Below are 16,309 nucleotides of genomic sequence, written 5' to 3'. Positions count from 1 at the left end.
CATCGCTGTTTCACAGGCCCACTCTCAAGTGAAAAATTTTCCTACACTGTATATTTTTGTTTCTTTTCACTTTTATAAAAAATTCTTATTAGCACTTAGTTTGTCACCTTTTGGTCCAAGCTATGACCTCATGCCTCCTCACTCCCACTTCCCTCCTTTTTCTCGCCTTTTCGTATTCTTTGCTCTGCAGGATTAATTTAGACGTCCTTAGGACTCTTTCCTCTGAACAGGGGTCTTTGCAATTCCTCCCTCTTCTCAAAACACTGTGCAGGGGCCTCTGACACCTAAGACACATTTCCAAGTAAACACTGAAAATCAGTGTGCCCGTTTGTCCTCAGTAACCACCAAAGGCAAGGCTTGTATTTGTGTGTGTCTCACAAAAGCATGACAGAGTTAAGCTAGCTTTTGAGCACTTTGTGAAACCGAGCAGCTAATTGCGCGATATTTATGGCTGTAAGATCAGATGGGGTGGATTGGGTAGATTTCAGCTTTTAAGATGTTGAGCATAGGAAGAGTGAGATGAGAGGTCTCTGAGCTCAGGGTGTGAGGAGGCTGCGCAGGCTTCTGTGTTTTGACAGCTGGGAAATGATTCGGGGCTATGCGATTAGGTACTTACACATGCATTTTGGTGCTAAGCACAGGGAATTCAAATTCTGTTTTCTTTCTTTCTTTTTGTTTTTTAAGACAAGATTTTTCTGTGTAACAACTCCGGCTGTCCTGGAACTCACTCTGTAAACCAGGCTGGCCTCAAACTCACAGAGATTCATCTGCCTCTGCCTCCCCAGTGCTGGGATTACAGGTGTGCGCCATCACTGCCCGGCTGGGAATTCAAATCTGTTCCCCTTTATAGAGCATTTCTAGGTGGAGTTGGAGGCACGGGTAATGACAGTTAGTGTGCAGAACTGTGGTCCAGGTGGTGTGGATTATATCCAGGACTCAGTAGACACTAGTCTGGTAATTACTGCTGCTCTTTTGTTTTATTTATTTATTTTTTAAGGAGAGCTCATGCTGTAGCCTAGACTGACCTTGAGCGCGAATTGTGGGAAGGAGCTCTCATGCTTGCCACTAGACATACTAAGGATGGTTTTTAGGAAATTATATATCATAGCAATATGACCATTTTGTCATTCTGATTTTTGTTCTGTGATATTTTGTTAGGAAAGGCTGAATAAACTGAGAACAAAATGTGTCCATCTTATGTGACACTAGGTTTGTTTTATGTTGTTTTATTTTTCTCTTTTAGAAGTGTATGTATGCGACTGCTAGGAAGTGTTAAGGCATTTTATGAGATAAAATTATTTCTGTTTTTCTTTCTAAAACAACCTAGAAACAGTATTGTCTTTGAAACATCACCCAAAGCAAACAAGGGAAATGCATGGAAGAGCACAAGCTTAGTGAGGTGTTTGTTTGTGAGCTGCAGTTTTGCATTATCCCATTAAGTGAGGTGTTCGCCTATGAGCTGCAGTTTTGTATTATTCCATTGAGTGAGGTGTGAACGCCTGTGAGCTGCAGGTTTGCATTATCCCATTGAGTGAGGTGTTTGTTTGTGAGCTGCAGGTTTGCATTATCCCATTGAGTGAGGTGTTTGCCTGTGAGCTGCAGGTTTGCATTATCCCATTGAGTGAGGTGTTTGCCTGTGAGCTGCAGGTTTGCATTATCCCATTGAGTGAGGTGTTCGCCTATGAGCTGCGGTTTTGTATTATTCCATTGAGTGAGGTGTGAACGCCTGTGAGCTGCAGGTTTGCATTATTCCATTGATCCCTTTTGTTTTGCTGAGGGGACAAATTGGCTCGCAAGAAAGACTGAATCAAACAATGGTAGCTTCTGTCTTTCTTTTCTTCCTGTACAGGAAATCTTAGCTTGAGCTAACAATATTCTCAGCATACAAATAAGCCAATTAAAGCTGCCCAGGCCCTTTGGAAAACTTACTGGAAAAGAAGGCGTTTTAAACAAGAAAAGCACAGTGCTCAACAGCCCTCCTTTGTCTTTCTGGATTTGGCATTGTTGGGTAGTTTCATTTGTCCACTACAACGTGAGTCTTCCAACACTGTCTTTAGAAAACACTTCTGCTGGGAAGCAGATGAAATCCCCCGCCCCCATTGCTTAACCTCAGAGGAGTAGTAAATTGTGTTTCTCTTCAGTAACTCGACAACTGAGAAGGACATTAGCATCCTAATGGAGGCAGCCAATTGATTCCTGTATTGATCAGATGGAGAAGACTGTGTTCTGTTAAATTTAAGGCTGGATGAATCCTAAAACTGTTATAGCAGGTGCATTGAAATAATTTAAAAATATAATTTTTTAAACAAAATTCACAAGCAAAGCAACATGCCAAGGCACTTTCCTTGAAATGAAAAGAAAAACACACATATCAAAATTGTTCAGAATTTACTTATGATTTCATCCCATGTCTATAAGTAGGAAGCTAAAGAAAGCCATGGGTTATTAAGGTCAAATAGGATTCATCAGGAGTTTATTAAACATTGCTGTTTATGATATAGGTTCTCCAAATTAAAGGAATAAATCCTACGTGAACTTGGAAAGTCGATGGTAAAAAACCAAATAGGGGGATCAGCATTTAGGAATCATTTTTAGTCCATTTCGGTTCCCAGTGAAAATAAATGGCTCAGCCATGTTTTAGGTTTTATGCATACATCCACCATGGGCATGATTTCTCCAACCTCTGCTCTAATTTAAAATTGACTTTGACTCACGGACATCCCTGTGCTTATCACGGGCATCTATCAATCTGTGCTGTATTTGTGTTACATTCCTCTGTCTCTGAAGTAATGGACTTTAAAGATGGAGTCAAGCTCTATTGTTATTTAATCCCCCGTCTTCAGGATGAATTAGTGTTATGGTATGCATCATTTGCTGTTTGAAAATTGAAATAGATGTAAATGTTAGGCATATCCTTCTGAGGTTTGATGTTTTTTTATTTTACTAAAAGTAACACCATATTTGGTGGGCTTCCCTTGTTGATACATTTATATCTCATTAATTAATTTGAATAACTGCATAATATTTGTATAAATAAACCATTCTGAAGGACAGTAGGAGTCTCTTCTGGTTCACTGTCTTGCTGGGTGCCTTTTAGATGTAAGCAGGACTATCTCAGGAGTTCATACAAAGAAATGGAATCACCAACTTACGTAGTTTGTAGAATGTTTGTTTGTCTAAGGCTGTCTACAGAATTCACAAAACTGTCACCTGTATAATAGGAATAGAAAAGTAACCCCACGCCCTGCATTTCCTGCGTATTGTGACTGCTTGCTTTCCTTCATTTTGTCCTTCTTAGTGAGTGGTCCTTCTGCACTCCCTGGGTGTTTGTTCCTCCTGGGGACTTTTCCCTTTTACACTTGGCATTGCTTATCTTTGGAACAGTAATCTTTTGTAGTATCTGTGTTTTACATATTGGGTTTTTTTTTCCAGGTCAAATCAGGCCTTTTTGTTTTGTTTTGTTTTTAGAGACAAGGTTTCTCTGTGGCTTTGAAGCCTGTCCTAGAACTTGCTCTGTAGACCAGGCTGGCCTCGAACTGACAGAGATCTGCCTGCCTCTGCCTCCTGAGTGCTGGGATTGAAGGTGTGCGCCACCCCTGACCGGCTCTGATCAGGCTTTGAACACTGATTTTTAGAATCTTTTGTGACATTCTTTTATGTTTTACTTGAGTCACATTTAGTGATCACTACATCCTTGCGTACTCAACCCTGCATTTAATTTTACAAAATTTTCTACTTATATAAATTCATAGTAAGTACATCTTAACCAATCCAGAACTTACTTTTGTGTAAGGAATGGGGTAGAAATACAGCGAAATGATTTAATCTCTTAAGCATCTTTAAAGCCTTTATATTTTGTATTTCTGATTTTCCATGAGCCTCAAGAAATACGGGAAAGTTAAAAAGTATCCATCCTTCTAATTCTTCAGAATTTAATTATTCCTACCTGGTATGCCATCGTTTTATTTAAATACACATTTATTCTCATAATATTTATGAATTATTGCTATAGAAAAGCCCCCAGCATGAACATGATCTGTAAAGCAGTCCATTTCATGTCATATATCACAGAAGTGCCAGGGACGCGATACTCCGCTCAAGAGAAGATCAGCAAACTCATTTGTCAATGCAAGGATGCTGTGTGCAGTATCTGATAGAACCTGAAATAAGATGTCTGTTCAACGAAGAGACGCCATGTAATACCAGAAAAACAAGCAAGACTCCCAGATTTCCTTATTTACTGATGTGGAGTTAGATGCTGACCCCACACAGTCTTTCCTGCCAGTTAGGAAACAGACTTTACAGCATTGTGGTGCATCTCCCTCTTGAGAAGGAGGATTCTGAGACTGGATCTGTGATGTGAACAGCAGAAGCCATTCCCTTGCGTTGACTGGGCTCTCAGAGGCCTGTTATCAGAGTGGTCTGTTCCTGACTTACTGATGCTCAGGTCCTTCGGCAGTGAGCTGCTCACCAAGGTTCAGACCAGTGCTGTGGTTCTAAACCCATAGAACCGGCACAGGGATTAATGTTTAAAGCTTCTTGTGCCTACCTATTACCATGGTTAAAGAACATTCTGTCATAGTTCTGTAAAGATTTATTTTATGTAGCATGATTTGTTTCTAAAATTGACTGTCCATAAATTTGACTAGTGTATTTTTTTCTGTAGAGAAACTATTATTCAGATTTGGGCATAATAAAAGGCAGTATGTCTGGTTCTGGGTGGATTTGCCTCTTATACAGCTTTTGGCATGGCTTGAGTTGGGGGAATTACATTTAAGTTCATATAATAGTCTATAATCTCACCATTAGCTACTATCATATCATTTGATACTCCAAATGTTTCTGTTTGAATAAAAATAAGATTTCAATGCCTTTAATCCCAGCACTCGGGAGGCAGAGGCAGGCGGATCTCTGTGAGTTCGAGGCCAGCCTGGTCTACAAGTGCTAGTTCCAGGACAGGAACCAAAGCTACAGAGAAACCCTGTCTCGAAAAACCAAAAAAAACCAAAAAATAATAAGATTTCAATTAACTAATTAATTAAGTTTTTGAGACAGGATCTCTTTATATAGCTCTGGCTGTTGCGGAACTATAACTATGTAGACCAGGCTGGCCTTGAACTCACAGAGATCTACCTACATCTGCCTCCCGAGTGCTGGGATTAAAGGTGTGCACCACGACCACACAGCTTAAAATAAGATTTTTTTAAAACTGGGAAATATTATCTGCACTACTCGGAAGTGGTAAGATACTGAACAATACTGACAATTTTTTGTTATGTGTGTATATAAAGGAAGCTGACTAGAGCGCTTCCCAGTGTTGGTGTTTCTTGCTTAGCCAATGTTTATTGACTAAATAAATCTTAACTTTAAATTAGACCTTTTCTGTCCATCTCATCCCAGATCAATTCAAAGAATGATTAAACAAACAACTCACTTTCTTTTCTTAACAGAAGTAAGAAAAGCAAATCAAAGGTTTGGGTCGTTCACACATGTGGATCATGTATCTGTGTGTGCTGTAATATTTAGTAAGCACCATCTTGACTGTTATGTGAATTGTCTTTATACAAAGCTTTTGTTGGGTTGTTCAGTTTTGTGGAAACAGCTTATCTGAGTCGCCCATAACAGGGGCCGAGTTCTCAGTTCCCATTCCCTGCTCAGTGCTCCTGGCTGAGGCCTGGCCCTCTGCTTTCCTTCTGTCAGGAATTCTCGCGGATCTTGCCTGGCTCTGTGTCCCTGCCATGCATCTCCATACGGTTCCCCTCACGGCAGCTCCCTGCACTCAGGTGCAATCGTCTTATTGATCTGTCTGCAGCTTTGCCCAGACTTACTGTTCATAGAATGTGGATCAATGTTATTTTGTTCTGCTTGGCTGGTGGTCAGTGACAGCCTATCGCCCCAACTGACACGTATTGCTTAATAAATAATTGTTAAATAAATATTCCCTTCAAAGCACAGAAATCTCAGCACATTTAAAAAAAAACAACCAAATACTGCACTGACTCTTTGCCGGCTTGCTTTTGCTTTGGATCCTTGCTACAACTTCTGCCCCAGTTTTGATTTTTCTTTCTTTGATCCTAGTAATTCAGTAGCTGTCTTCAGTTTCTCCCTATGCAGCTTGGTTTACGAAATTGCTCACAGAGAGGTCTTGTTAATACCCAAAATGACTTGCCGTGAATGGCTGGACCTTCCTCGCGTGCGCAGCATTCCGTTGCTCCCTTGTACCCTGGCTGGCTTTTCTTAGCTGCAGTGACTGTCATTCCATCAGTCCCGTTACACTGCCTCTCTTCCCTCTGACGGAAAACCTTGGCGGCCGCTCCCTTATGCTTGCCTTTCTTCCAGGTGTTCTTTGCCTCAAATCTTAGAATTTATGCAACTCTTTAGTTTCAGTATCAACCAGTTCTTAAATGAAAACACCCCATGTCCAGGACTAGACTTCATATCCCTGTTCTGTATACCAGTCCTTCTTTATCCACACCATTTTATATGATTCTCCCTCTAGAGCTTGAACTGCCCCGAGAATAAAGTTGAGAAAAATTAGGTACAATATCAGCATGCCTAAAATTTAACATAGTTGTTGACATATGCTCCATTGGATAAACAGAAACCGGTGTGACATGTTGCTCGTACTGGACTAGACACCTTCATAACGCTTGGTTAACATCCAGTAACATTTCCTGGGTGACATTAACTGGCATCCAACACTGAAGTGCTATGTGTGGACTTTCTTTTTATGCAAAATATATATTGCGTTTGCATTGTGGCATCTCTGTTTCATCCTCGACAATCTTTTGATTTATTTTCCACTGAAAAGAATAAACTAATGAATGGTTATATCGCTTACAATTTTCAGGAATGGTACCATGTATAAATTCTACCCTCTGCCTCCTATTCATGCCATGAGTTCATATTGGCTGAGATTTTAGGCATGCCATGTTCTCCTGGTACCGGAATCATTTATTTATCTATCTATTTATTTAGCTACCCAGTATTCCTTTCAGATGTCAGATTACTGGGAAATCCTGCATTTTTCTCAGGTATTTAGGAGCATTGGAGAAAATGCTGGGACTCGTTCCATTTGAACCTACCCACTCTTCAGCGTGGTGGTCTCACCTGGTTAGGTGGAATGCTCACAGGTTTCAAACCATTTCTAGAAGGCATGCTGAATGACGGGTGCTCCTGGAAGTTCCCAAGTAAACGCCATCTTCTCTTCGCTGATTTAAAAGCACTTGCGCGAGGCCTTCTTTAAGAGGGAAAAGGGTCTTGCAAAGCCATTTTCACTTTGTTTTGCTGTGAGAAAGGATCTGAGCCCACCAGCGGAACTCTAAAGCCACGAAGGGTTGCCGGCGAAGCTCTTGTTCTCTGTCTGGTGTCTGTGTCTTTAAGTTTCCTGGTAAGGGATCTCTTAACCTTCCAAAGAGGCCTTGTGAAAAACAAAACCAAACAGCAATGTAGGGAGGGAAGAATAAGTTACCAGGAAGCATATTGATTTAAAAGTTTTATTGAACGTTCTCTCTTATGCTAGCTTCCTGGGGGATATGCACAATTACATTGATACATTTGCTATTAGTGAAAATAAATAGGGATATTCTCCTACTGAAAATATAAATTGGTTTCTCACTCTGGAAAACATGTTAGCAATTCACATCAAGCAGTTTTTGAAGCATCCATACCTTTGGCCCATTATTTCTCCTCCCCAGGAATTAATCAAAGTTTCAGACAAGGTACTTAGATTTTAATTAAAGCATTGTTTGCAAAGGTGAGAAACTGAGTGTGATTAACCATACTGCAATAGAGTATTTCAATAACATGTGGAGTTTTTTTTTTTTTCGAGATAGGGTTTCTCTGTAGCTTTTGGTTCCTGTCCTGGAACTAGCTCTTGTAGACCAGGCTGGTCTCGAACTCACAGAGATCCACCTGCCTCTGCCTCCTGAGTGCTGGGATTAAAGGCGTGCGCCACCACCGCCCGGGTCTGGAGTTTTCTTTAATAATATAAAGCTGATTGTGAAGAATATTGAATGCCATGGGCTGAGGCTTACGATACAATCTTAGAAACACAGCACAACCAAACTGGTTATTAGTTGATTTTCTTTCTATTTCTCCTACCTTCGACACTTGCTATAGTGAGTCAGATCCTGGTCTTCTGAGATTGTTGAGATGATTAGTTGAAATAGTTCAGTGGGTTTCTTTCCAATCTATTCCATGCTTACATACACACACACATACACACACACACACTACAGTGTCAGCACTATGGATCTATATTATGTTTTTTAAAGTACTGAGTATAAACCAAGTTACTTCTGGGAAATGAAGCAAGAAAAACATTATTTTCCTTTAGATTTTTCTGAATTCCAAATTTTCTATATAGACTATATTTTTAGAAAAGCAATGAAAGGAATTGAGTAAAAAGTATAGATAGTCAGGTTTTTTTAATATGGGAAAGACACAAAAGCAAATGACCAGAAAATGTTAGGAATCAGGGGTTAATTCTCCCCTTCCCCTAACAACAACCTAGAGATAGCTATCAGAAGGCCCAGCTGCTGCCCGGGGCAGCCGTTGCCTTTCTCAGCATCCTGTATCTGTGGCTCTGGGATGCTCGCTTTTCCAGGAGTACACAGTAGAGGTACCAGGAACAACTGATAGGATAGTAAAGAGAAAATCGAAGTTACATAATTTGATTTTTATTGTTCCATTAAAAGAGCCGTTAAATAGGAACTGTGTGAGAATGGTTTCGAGTTAGGTCTTGTGCTCTCCTTAAACCTGATTCTCATTCTGCCTCAGCGGTTCTCAGACTGGCTTGCACTTTAAATAGCCCGGACCTTTTGAAAACAGGATTCACTGGTCTTAGCAGCAGTCTGGGCCTGGAAGTCATTGTGGTCCCAGCTAGCAGAGCAGCTCTCTTAGATTGGCACAGCCCTGTGGGGGCACATCCCTGGGGCACCAACATGGTCACAGGTGGCAGCCCAGACTCTGCGAGTCTGTTGGACCCTCGGTGGTAACAGGAGTCATGGACATCAACACAGACGTGCCAAGGCCCTGGACAAAAACACAGCCCTTGGCAACAATCCGTGCCCTGACGTCACCATGACCCCGAGAGGCAGGCGGACCACCCATGTCAACCCGCTCCTCTGGGTCCTCACCTGCCCAGATCTGCGTCTCTTCTGAGCACGGGAGCTCTTCTGCCTGTCTCTCCCTGCCATTTCCCCACCGTATCCTCACTCACCGTAATGGCGCCTGACCGCCTGGTGCCACACATTGTTCCCTTTGTCCAGATCTCTCTTTTAAGAAACCTTAATGTTCTATCGGGAACTCACCAAGGCCAAATGGCCTGGGTCTGAAAAAGCCTGGGATAAAACCGGACTCTCTGAACATAGCGGACAATGAGGACTACTGAGAACTCAAGAACAATCGCAGTGGGTTTCTGATCCTACTGCACGCACTGGCTTTGTGGGAGCCTAGGCAGTTTGGATGCTCACCTTAGGAGACCTGGATGGAGGTGGGCGGTCCTTGGACTTCCCACAGGGCAGGGAACCCTGATCGCTCTTCGGGCTGATGAGGGAGGGGGACTTGATTGGGAGATGGGGAGGGAAATGGGAGGCAGTGGCGGGGAGGAGGCAGAAATCTTTAATAAATAAACAAACAAACAAACAAATAAATAAATGAAACCTTAAGTGAAAAGTTTTGAGAGATTTTGGTGGGGACATTTTTAATCTTGGATGCAGTCCTCAGGAGGATATCAATTCTCTCTCTTTCTCTCTCTCTCTCTCTCTCTCTCTCTCTCTCTCTCTCTCTCTCTCTCTTTCTCTCTCTCTCTTTCATATATATTATGTATATAATATATATGAATATATTATATATACATATATTATATGGATAGATAGAATAGATAGACAGATAGATAGATAGACAGACAGAGAGATAGATCAATTGACAGTTTACCCATTGACCGGGGAAACACATCCTCTCTTCTGGTCTTTGTCCATCAGTTAGAGCAAACTGGGACTACTTAAGAGCATGAAATCATTGAATTTCAAGGAGAGTTAGGACACTCTGTATCTGACTCCAATAATTTACACTTAATCAGTCCCCAAGGGGACATTGTGCTCTAGCTAATGAATCTAACCTGATTTCCACTGTTCATTCATGAGAGAACACTGAGGAGCTGTGGTTTCCTGGAAGGTATTTTTGTCTTTCTCATACCTGTTCCCTCTGGCATATTTGAAAGTCCTGGCAGACAAATCAGTGCTACTCGAAGGTCCCTGGTTGATGACTCACTTTTTCTGTTTTGTAACACAAGTGTTTACAGCTGGTTTGTTTATATTAAAAAGCTACCAACTAGAAATAAACACAGCTTACCATTGGTAAATGATTAAACCTGATTCTGTATATCACTACCTTGAAATATTATTGAATTGTAAAAACAAAAGAACTGTTGATACTTAAAACTTGGATCTCAAGGGCTCATGTTAAATAAAAAAAGAAAAGTTCATTTTTAAAAGTGGTTGTATTAGTGACCCTTTCTCATTACTGAAGCAAATACTCCACAGAAGTAACATGAGGCAGGCAGGGTTTCTTCAGCCTCACAGTTTGAGGCTAGACTCCGTCACGGGAGCGAAGGAGCATCATGGCAGGAACAGCAGAGAACAGGAGTGCATGGCAGTAGTCTTTCGCAGCTCAGTGGGAAGGTTCCCGAGAACCAGACTGAAGCTGGTCTGGGCTATAATCCTCAAAGGCTGCCCAGACTGAGTCAACTTCACCAGGTAAACCCCATCCCCCAATAGGTTTCTCTCTTTCTCAAAGAGCCGCCTAGGCTGGGGACCAAGTGTCCAAACACACGGGCTCATGGGAGACAGCTCACATCATACCGCAGCTACATCCCAAGTGATTGCATTGACACAGTGTTTTCCCCAGTCCTAGAGACTGGACCCCAAACCTGGTGCATGATGGATGCTCTACCTACCGCTCAGCTGCATCTGCTGCTCTTTTTAAACAAAACAGTGTTTTATGGACTCGTTTAAATTTTCATGCATGTATGCGACATTATCTTGACCACATCTATCCATTGCTGCCCACCTTTACTTCCTTTCCCTGGGACCCACATCTCATTTCTCTCCTGACTTCATGTGGATTATTCTTTTTCACGTGGCAGTTTATTAAGAAAGTGTGAAAAAGATTTTGGAGCAACCCTGTCTTCAAAAAAATTCTTAGATAATTTTCATGAATTGTCTTTTTCCCTAATAGGGAGAAAATGTCAAATATAAGAAATTAAAGTGTTCAAGAAGTGTATGGGAGTGTCAGCGAGCTAGACATGCGTAGGGATTAAGACAGAGATTGTGCCCAGAGAAGAGAAACAGCTGGACATGCCGTCAGACAAAGACATTCTTCATAACATCAGCGCGTGCTTGTCCAGGGAAGCACTACTGAAGAATATCTGCCCTTATTTTATTTTTGTTTGTTTGTTTGGTGTACTTGTTTCTATTTTTCATGTAGGTTCTTCATATCTTCTTTATTGTGTTCTTTTCCTCAGTTTTTATAACTTTTATTAACTCTGGGAAAGCTTCACTTTCTTTGTCATGGTGTCTCTTCACTGCAATGGAAACCTTAATTAAGACAGGCAGTATAAGAAACTGAGACAAAAAAAAAGTCAAGGTGATAAAAGCCCATGGAATGATCTTGGAGAGTGTGTTTAGGAGCCTGGGTAAAGCTAATTTATTTCCACCGAGGAAAAGGACTCTGAGGGCAGAAGGAGCTGAGTCAAATCCCAATAGCTCAGGGCTCTCATTTCCTCCCCGATCGAGTTGCTTGTTCTTGAATTATAAAGACTTTGTGTGTGATCTATTTTGTTAGCTTTGGTGAACCGCACTTCAGGCTTTTAGGACTACTGGGAACAGTTAGGATTTTATTTGTTCTGTAATATTTTTTTAACCTTTGAAGACTGTGTCCTTGTGGTATCACTTTAATTACTTAGATTTGACATTTTCTCTATAATAAATACTAGTTTACAGTTATTGCAGATGCGTTTGTTTCCAAGATGAAGAGTATTTTTCTTTCTCTTTCTTTTCCTTTCTTTTTTTCTCCCCCCCCTTCCCTTTCATTTCCTCTCCACAGTCAATAATACTTTTGCACCTAATTCTGGGGCCAAAGCAATGAAAAGGTGGCTGTTTTATTTTACTGAAGTTTTTTTTTTTAAACTTTTTTTTTTGTTCAGTGCCATTTCATAGCTTTAAAAGAAGGTGGTTAGTGTGTCTGTTTGAAATGCTATAGAGATTAAGCTGTGTAAGTCCTCTCCTCTCTGCCTAACATAATACATAATTACATGTCCTTTCTCTTTCTAGGCTCCTTTGCTGTCCTGAGTCCCTTTCTAAGCTTTCAACTCTTGTTTCAATTAAACAGGGAAATTCACATCCCGGAATAAAGGCTTGCAAAACCACCCTGTTGGTGCTTGTTTGAAACGGTGATAATAAAAGGCTTAATCTTTTCTGTGGCCCGTTGTTTTACATTTAGGAAGCCCTGCCCTTATGCATTCTGTAGTGAACTTTCCAGGTTAAATGTCGTCATGCAACATCATCTTAGTTTCCGAAACAAAGGGAGCCTTAATAGTTATTGCTGTTGTAGCAATGTATTTTCCACTGGCAACTGTGGGATGAGACTTAAAACTTTGTGCTTTGTACCAAAGTGAGAATCAGTGATTTCAGGAAAGCTACCTGCTTCTCTGGTCTTCTCCCCCCTGTTCGTCTGCTCTGTCTTTTCCTTGCTCCGTTCTTTTCACAACCAGTGTCTGCCCACATGGCAGCCGTTATGAAGCCTCCTAAGAGCATGAGGCTGCGTGGGAAACTGTTGGCTGTTAGGATGCGTAGCCTTGTAGAGCAAGAAGACAGATATGTAGAAAAGGCAAGCAAGATACCACATACTCTGGGACCTGTCAGAATAGAATCTAGATGTTACAGAGAAAAGATATATATCTGGAAAGGGGTATTTGACTTAAGCCAAAGAGTGAATTGAGGTTTGCATAGCAGAGGTTTTATAAAAGTTGCTTATTGTTAGGGTCACTATTGCTGTAATAAAGCACCATGACCAAAGCAACTTGTGAAGGAAAGTGTTTATTTGGCTTATGCTTCCACACCACCGTTTATCATTGAAGGAAGTTAGGACAGGAACTCAAACAGGGCAGGAGCCTGGAGCAGGATCTGATGTAGAGGCCATGGAGGGATGCTGCTAACTCTCTCACGCTCTATGACTTGCTCAGAACCCAGGACCATCAGCTCAGGGAAGCCCCACTTACCGTGGACTGGGCCCTCTCCTGTCCACCACTAATTAAGAAAATATTCTCCAGGTGTTTCTCAGTCAAAGCTCACTCCTCTCCAATGACTCAACTTATGTCAAGTTGACGTAAAACTAGCCAGGATGGTATGTATTTGCGATGGAAAAAAGAAATGAATGATTATGTTATAACCAACAAGTGAACTGGTCTTGGATAGTGACTAGAGATCCATTTATGCATCAACACAGAGGAGGATACTTAAACTTTTTCTGTAAAATTCTAGACAGTAGACATGTTAGTCTTTGCAGGCCATATGGTCACTGACACAACTCTCAGCTTTGCCAGTGTAGAAAGAGTATCCATAGATTCATAGATGAATAAATTTGACTGTGTTACAAGAAAATAAATTTTAAAAACCAGACAGTGGGTCAGAGTTGGTGTGCAGTCTGTGATTTTCCAGAACACGATGGAAGAACGGGATTAGAGGGAAATAGGTTGCATGGAAAAATGGTGGCAGAAGCCAGAGGATTTTGGATGCTCGCCTTGAGCTGGGAATCGATATCCTCTTTAATGAAACCAAGCCTGGTATATCTCTCCCCAGAGTTAGAAATACACAGACATTCAAATTAGAACCAGATGTTTTCTATTTGTAGCCTAAGATACCTGCATGCCTAGATATAAATTAAGAACTATCTGTGACTGAACATTAAATGCATTAACGTGGTATATGGAGAGCAACGTGGCCTCCGAATGCCCCACTGAGGTCTGAGTTGGGTCAGAAGCAGGAATGTGCTATCTGTAGAGTTTTTACTGTGACTGCACCTTAGGAAAGGACCAAAAGGTCAGGCCATAGAGAAAACCAGACAATGCTCGACCAGGCCCTCTAGGGTCTCTGAACTCAAAATATCAAAATGCTCCTTGTTTAAAATACCAGTGTGAACTGATTCCAAAGTAGATATTAAGTCCATGTCCTGGCTATTTATAGGAATTGTTAGTATTTTAGTTCTGAAGCAACTTCTGCTTCATTTCACTGAATACTGTGTTAGGGACTCTAGGAGGTGCTTTGGTCTGTGTCAGTGCGGCTTGTACTTCCACCATCCTCAGAAATTCTGCAGTTTTATCCTCCTCACATGTAGGTTCCCTTCTAGCAAACCTTCCGCAAGGCTCCCTTGACACTATCCCAGGGTCCCCAAAACTACCCCAGAGTCCCCAACACTACCCCCAGGAGCCCCAACACTACCCCAGGGTCTCCAACACTACCTCAGGGTTCCCAACACTACCCCAGGATCCCCAACACCACCCCAGAGTCCCCAACACTATTCCAGGATCCACAACACTACCCTAAAATCTCCAACACTACCCCAGGGTTCCCAACACTACCCCAGGATCCCCAACACCACCCCAGGGTTTCCAACACTATTCCAGGATCCACAACACTACCCTAGAATCTCCAACACTACTGCAGGGTTCCCAACACTACCCCAGGATCCCCAACACTACCCCAGGATCCCCAACACTAACCTAGAATCCCCAACACTACCCCAGGGTCTCCAACACTACCCTAGGGTTCCCAACACTACCCCAGGATCCCCAACACCACCCCAGGGTTTCCAACACTATTCCAGGATCCACAACACTACCCTAGAATCTCCAACACTACTGCAGGGTTCCCAACACTACCCCAGGATCCCCAACACTACCCCAGGGTCCCCAACACTAACCTAGAATCCCCAACACTACCCCAGGGTCTCCAACACTACCCCAGGGTTCCCAACACTACCCCAGGATCCCCAACACCACCCCAGGGTTTCCAACACTATTCCAGGATCCACAACACTACCCCAGGATCCCCAACACTAACCTAGAATCCCCAACACTACCCCAGGGTTCCCAACACTACGGCAGGGTCCCCAACACTACCCCCAGGGTCCCCAAAACTACCCCAGGATCTCCAACACCACCCCAGGGTTCCCAACACTACCCCAGTGCTGCTGTGACCTAAAATCTGCAGTCTCTGAGCATTCATTGAATGACTTCACAGTGGCAAACGTTTGTCCTTATTCATATAAACATTTTTAAAACTGTATTTCTGTGCTCTTCATTGCTTGCTATTTTTCATGGAGGATTATGTATTCTTCTAAAGCCTTTTGGATTTGTTTTCTTAAAGTGTGTTCTGCTCAGTTTATAAAGGCTTCTATTTTGGTATTATATTTCTAGGTAGGCATTGCAGTGTATTTCATGAAATTACTGTTGCTGCCTCTAGCATACTGGGGAAAATGTAGGCTGGTTTTTACACCAAAGAAATCTGGACCTGTAGTGCTGTAGTCTGTGCATGGTTGTAACCTACATATTGGATACAACACAGTGAGATGTTGCCAGATTCTCTCGGAAAGAAGTAGGTTTATACTTTTTTCACCCATCCCACATCAAGATGTTAGTATCACCCAAATATATGGATAGAAGTATTTTTTGAGGTTTCTTCTATTTTATATTATTTTATTTTTCTTGCTTTTGTGCTTTTATTGAGCTATGTATTTTTCTCCACTCCCCTCCCTTCCTCCCACCTCCCCTTTTTTCTTCTCCCATGGTCCCCATGCTCACAGTTTACTCAGGAGATCTTGTCTTTTTCTACTTACCATGTTGATTAGATCCATGTGTGTCACTCTTAGGGTCTTTATTGTCTAGGTTTTTTTGGGATTGTGAATTGTAGGCTGGCTTTTCTTTGTTTTATGTCTAAAAGCCACTTATGAGTGAGTATATATTTTATTTGTCTTTCCAGGTCTGGGTTACTTCATTCAATATGATGTTTTCTAGATCCATCCATTTGCCCACACATTTCAAGATGTCTTTATTTTTTTCCCCTGTGTAGTACTCCATTGTGTAAACGTACCATTTTTATCTCTATCCATTCTTCAGTCAAGGGGCATTTAGGTTGTTTCTAGGTTCTGACTATGACAAATGATGCTTCTATGAACATAGTTGAGTGCATGTCCTTGTGGGATGATTGAGCATCCTTTGAATATAAACCCCAAAGTGGTATTGCTGGGT

At 41.7% G+C, this 16,309-nt stretch overlaps 1 protein-coding gene across 1 annotated transcript in view; it reads left to right on the top strand.

Annotated features, from left to right (window-relative positions):
- Positions 1-16,309, top strand: part of Fam171b (family with sequence similarity 171 member B) — a 50,472-nt gene that overhangs the window by 10,627 nt on the left and 23,536 nt on the right. The gene's annotated exons all lie outside the window — the stretch shown is intronic.

This window comes from Microtus pennsylvanicus, chromosome 9 (genome assembly GCF_037038515.1).
Source record: "Microtus pennsylvanicus isolate mMicPen1 chromosome 9, mMicPen1.hap1, whole genome shotgun sequence".
Taxonomy (NCBI): Eukaryota; Metazoa; Chordata; class Mammalia; order Rodentia; family Cricetidae; genus Microtus; species Microtus pennsylvanicus.
Note: the sequence above shows the minus strand (reverse complement) of the source record. Positions and strands in the feature narration are given on the sequence as shown.